The sequence below is a fragment of the Triticum dicoccoides genome, chromosome 5B, assembly GCF_002162155.2.
Source record: "Triticum dicoccoides isolate Atlit2015 ecotype Zavitan chromosome 5B, WEW_v2.0, whole genome shotgun sequence".
In the NCBI taxonomy this organism is placed as follows: domain Eukaryota; kingdom Viridiplantae; phylum Streptophyta; class Magnoliopsida; order Poales; family Poaceae; genus Triticum; species Triticum dicoccoides.
In genome coordinates this window covers 473,417,889-473,423,593 of record NC_041389.1, presented here as the reverse complement: position 1 = coordinate 473,423,593, position 5,705 = coordinate 473,417,889, and positions in this window count along the sequence as shown.

The window sequence follows — 5,705 nt, the reverse complement described above, 5'->3', positions numbered from 1 at the left end:
CCCTTCCCGATAACTTCGACATGAGGGGGGGTCGATATACCCCCTCCCTGATAACTTCGACATGAGGGGGGGTCGATATACCCCCTCCCCGATAACTCGACGTGAGCGGCAAAAGTTACATTTTTAGAAAGTTTTATCTAGGAAGAAGGAAGAAAAAGAAGGAGAGGAAAAAGGGGAGAAAAAAGAGAAGAAGAGCAGAAAAAATAAGAAGAGAAAGAAGAAAAAAAAGGAGAAGAAGAAGGAATAGAGGAGAAGAAGAAAAAAATCTAGGGTTTAGGGTTTAGGGTTTAGAGGAGAAGAAGAAAAAAATCTTCTTCTCCTCTACTCCTTCTTCTTCTCCTTTTTTCTTCTTCTCCACTTTTTTTCTTCCTCTTCTTATTTTTTTATTGGGAACGGGGGTGTCAGGATCGCTGAGGGGTCGAGGGTCGAGAACTAGGGTAGAGGGTCTAGGGTCACTGAGGGGTCAAGGGTCGCCGAGGGTTCGAGGGTCGAGGGTCGTCGAGGGGTCGAGGGTCGAGGATCGCCGAGGGGTCGAGAGGTTGCCTTGTGTCAAAGTATTGAAGAAATCCATGGCTTCATCATTAGCCGGAAGTAACCGGGGCATGATGGTATGAAGTTCTCCAAAGTTATTTTGGAAAGGAGTCCCGGATAGGATAATCCTCCTTTTGGTACGAATTTCAGCAAAGGCCTTCCAAATAGCGATATTTGGAAGGCTCTTGTTGTACTTTGTACCAAAAAGCGAATTATCCTATCCGGGATTCCGTTCCAAAATAACTTTGGAGAGCTTCATACCATCATGCGCCTGTTACTTTCGCCTAATGATGAATACATGGTTTTGTTGAATCCTTTGACACTATACAAACGTGACATGAGGGGGTCGAGGGTCGGGAACTAGGGTAGAGGGTCATGGATCGCCGAGCGGTCGAGGGTTGTGAACTAGGGTAGAGGGTCGAGGGTCGCCGAGGGGTCGAGAGGTTGCCTTGTGTCAAAGTATTGAAGAAATCCATGGCTTCATCATTAGCCGGAAGTAACCAAGGCATGATGGTACGAAGTTCTCCAAAGTTATTCTGGAACGGAGTCCCAGATAGGATAATCCGCCTTTTGGTATGAATTTTAGCAAAGGCCTTCCAAATAACAATATTCGGAAGGCTCTTGCTGAACTTTGTACCAAAAAGAAAATTAACCTATCCGGGACTCCGTTCCAAAACAACTTTGGAGAGCTTTGTACCATCATGCGCCTGTTACTTTCGCCTAATGATGAAGACATGGTTTTGTTGAATCCTTTGACATTAGACAAACGCCGGACAATCATGAGAGAGGCGGTCCAGCCTAAACCCTAGAAGCGTTGCCGAGGCCACCCAAATTTACCAAGTTAAAAGAGCGTTGTCGTCGAGGCCACCCCAAACCCTAGAAGCGTTACCGAGGCCACCCCAAACGGTAGAAGCGTCGAGGCCACTAATATGATTCCTTGTTGTGATTAGCAAGCTAGGTCTACATTTGCCACTAATATATCCATCTGTCATGTTTGTATATTAATTGCCATGTTGTAATATTTGCAGAAACTATGGAGCACCGAGACTTGGAAGCAGAACAGGTGTTGGGGGACATAATCCTCGGCGGAGGTGATGTCATGTCGTATCTCAACGACATCGATGGTCTGGAAGGAGAGGGTGAAGCAGGCTACGGTGATCGAACAATGGAGGAGGAGGGACATGATTATGATGGCTCCGGTTACCAAATGTCGGTGGCAGAAGGACACCGTGATGACGGCTCCGATGATCGAATGGAGTCCGACCAGGTATATATATTAATTAAGCCTATGCTGACTAGCTAATTGATGCATTAATTGTTTTGGTATGTACACATATTAACTCTCTTCTTTCTTCTTTTCTAGCCCTCCGGATCGAGCCAAACTTCGGTAATGAGACGAGGCCCGAAGAAAAGGTTGCGCCAGGATGAAAGGTTCACGATCACAGCAATCGTGCACGATGGCCAACCGATTGAACCCGTCCGGACCAAGGAAGCATTTTCTGCTCAGTGCGGGGTTCTTGTTAGGGACATGATCCTGATCAGCATCCACCAATAGTATAAGCCTAAGAACGAAGACCCTCAGGTGTCTAATGTCAACGATAGGCAGAAAGATGATTTTTGGACCGAGCTGAAGGCAAATTTCACCTACCGCCAGAGGAGGATCCGGAGAAGCTAATTATAGAGCCATTGGTCAAGGCTCATGCTCTTAAGAAGATGGCGGATCTATTCAGGAGGTGGAAGAATGAGCTGAAATCAATGTTTGTCGACAAAGACAAGACTCCAGAACTCACCGGCCGATATGAGAAGATAAGAGATCACTGGGACGCATCTGTGGCCCACAAGACATCGTACAAGAGTAAGAAGATGTCAGCGACAAACAAGAAAAATGCTGCGAAGAAGGAGCATCACCATCGCACGGGGTCAGGTGGCTACCTCAAAGCCCGACCGTTGTGGGAGAATGCTGAGAATGACCTGCTTGATAAAGGGGTCGAACCAGAGACATTGCACTGGCCAGACCGTTCAAGGACTTGGTTCTTCAGGGTTGGGGGATCGTTGGACCCTGAAACATGGAAGTGTGTTTGGACGAACGAGCAACTGCGAATACCCGTCACGAAGCTTCAGGAGTATATTGCCGCATTGCAGCAAGGGACGTTCGTTCCCGACAGAGAGAACGACGAGCTCACAATGGCCCTCGGGAATCCTGAGCACCCTGGACGGACACGAGGCACGCCAGGCTCCGCTTCGTGGAAGGTTGGGTTTCCTGACGCAAACGATTACAAAGGCCGGGAGAGGAAGAGGAAAGTGGAGCAGACCCAACTACATGCGCTGCACGCAAGGGTACAAGCGCTAGAGGAACGAGAAGCAGTTCACAACAAGCGACCTGCCGAAGCTACCCCGCCATCTCAGCGGAGAAGCAGTGTGGCTTCCACCGAGCTGCTTCAGGAGCCTGTCTTCACAGCTCCTGCTAGCTACCTCGTGGATACTATCACGGAGTCTCAAGATTGCCACCTTATGATGCAATGGCAGAACTTCAAAGTCAAGGCGGCTGTCGGCTCTGTTGCACCTCCTCAACCCGGCGCAACTTTTCACTGCCATCCGAGTCCAGAAAGATATGCTGCTGTGATGGTGGATGAAATAACGGAGGGATTTGAGGAGCTCGAGCTTGACCACCCTACCGGTGAAGGGGAGACTCGGCTGGGTTCTGCTCTGAAGACTCCATGTCTATGGCGAAAGGAGCTCATCAACCTTCCGAACTGGACGCCTCCGCCTCCTCCTCCTCCTCCGTCGAGTCAGGGCACTCCGCCTCCTCCTCCGGCGAGTGATCAGGGCACTCCACCTCCTTCTCCGGCTACTCAGGCGCGTGGCGGTACTCCGCCTCCTTCTCTGCCTACGCCGGCACGTCCGAGCAGCCCGCCTCCTCCTCCGCCTTGTCAGCAAGGGCGGAAGAGAGCCGCCACCGCTCCGGCTGCTCCGGCGCGTCGTAGCACTCCGCCTCCTTCTCCGCCTCGTAAGCAACAAAAGAAGATAGCCGCAGCCGCTCCGCCTGCTCCGGCGTCTAGCAGTACAACCAAAGGAGGGAGACAATACAGATTTAGTCCATCTCTCAAGCCTCTAGAGAAGTTACCATACGAGATGACCAAATAGGAAAATGCAGACATCTGTAAAGCCTGTGTGAAGGATTTTTTTTGCAAGGAAACCTCCACCTCCGGAGGAGAAAATAGATAAGGTGAAAGTTCAGCGCACTTTGGATGCCCTGAAGCGACCACCACCGCCTCCGCCGGATGACAACCATGTCCGCGCTCTTAAAAAGGCAGTGGAAGAAGCGCGCCGGTCGGGAACTACTTCAAGTGACAAAAGGTTACAAGAACGAAGAAGTGGGAAAAAAATTCCCCAGCTCGGCGAACATGCGAACCAATCGTGCCCCCTGCTGAAGGTGTCTAGTGATATCGTCGTAGATCCGTCAGAGATGCTGCCCGGTACCAATCCTGGTGATTACCTACCCGACGATGCATATTTTGAATCAATGGAGGTGGACGAACACAAATACCGGTACGGGAAGCCTCTCGTCAAACCTGGTCATCCTCATCTAACAATGATGATGCGAAGATTCCATAAGTGGTACATGGACACCTGCAAGTCTGTGAATGATATTTTGATGCTAAGAGTTAAAGAGGAGCGCGACCTCGTTGGAATTGATCTGTTGTCTGTTCCATTTGAGGAGTTCTTCCAGTTTTTCAATCAAAAGGCCCTCGATAAAATAATCATCACTTGCTACTGTCTGTAAGTACTACTTCTGTAATTAAGTCTCTATATATAGCTCAGCTCTTTCATTGCATGTATATATAATTATCCTCACTATATTATGCAGATTGAAGATCGTCGAATGCAAGAAAAGACAAATCTATGATATTGGGTTCATTAACACACATCTCATAGATGAATGGACGGTTAAACATGATGCCAAAGGAGTCGAGGCCAACTTACTAAAATCGTTGCTTCAAAATCAAAACAAAGATAAAATACTCGTTCCTTACGAATTCAAGTGAGTGTTACTGTCTTGTGCATATTCGGTTTCCCTTATTACTCGAGGTTATAGTAATGTAATTGATGAGTTATGCATGCGTGCGCAGCTTTCACTTTATTCTCCTAGAGATAAGCTTGCGCAGGGACTAGTAACCGTCTTAGACTCAAGATGAAAAGATCTCAAGGAGTATGCGGCCATGACTGAAATCTCCAGAAGTAAGTTCAATCGATCATTATCGCACCATATCGGCAACTTTGTTCATTTCCTGATATCAAGTAATTATTTTCTTTGTCTCGCAGGGTTTGGAAAGTGTTCACCGCAGAAGCTCCGGGACTGTCGAGGGAGATGCGATTTACACACCCGAAAGTAAGTACTACTAGCTAGTTCCGCGCATCTCCCATTGATTCTAGCTAGTTTCATCAATACCATTTATAGTGCTTGATTATCAGTTTGATTGATCTCCATGTCTCTTAAAGTGGTTGTGGCAGGACGCCGGGAATAATTTTTGTGGATACTACATTTGCGAGTACATCTACAACGTGACGACCTCTAAGCGGGGCTACTCTAAAGAAGATTATGAAGTGCGTAAGCAGCAATATTCACAATTTTATTTTATTACCATCATTTGTGTTGAGTTTCATTCATATATATGTATTGACCCCCTTCTTCAAATTAGCTTTGGCAGCTGCGGGATGAACTCCTACCATAAGATCGCATAAAAGCAATTCAAGAGGAATTGGCGGGATTCTTTCTTGACCACGTCATAGATGAAGACGGAGAATACCATGTGGAACTTGACATCAGATGTTAGGGGGATTGTAAGAGATCTTATATTGTATATATGTAGCTAGTAGTGTCGGATAGATATACGAAAACTTGTTGTTCAACCAATCTCTCGGAGAAAGAGAGGTCGATCACTTCTCTTTGTATATGTTCATGACGATCTTGTGTACTTAATGATTTCCTTCATTTGCTTAATAGCTAGCGTGTCGAGTCCTCTCTATATGTATAGTAGTAGCGTCGACAAAGCACAGAGATAAGAGAGGACACTTCTCTCTATTAGCTAACTAACACAATATATGAAACCCCTAAATTAATCCTACAAAACCCCCAAAAACCCCACCCCCCCCCCCTTCAGAAAAAAAACCCC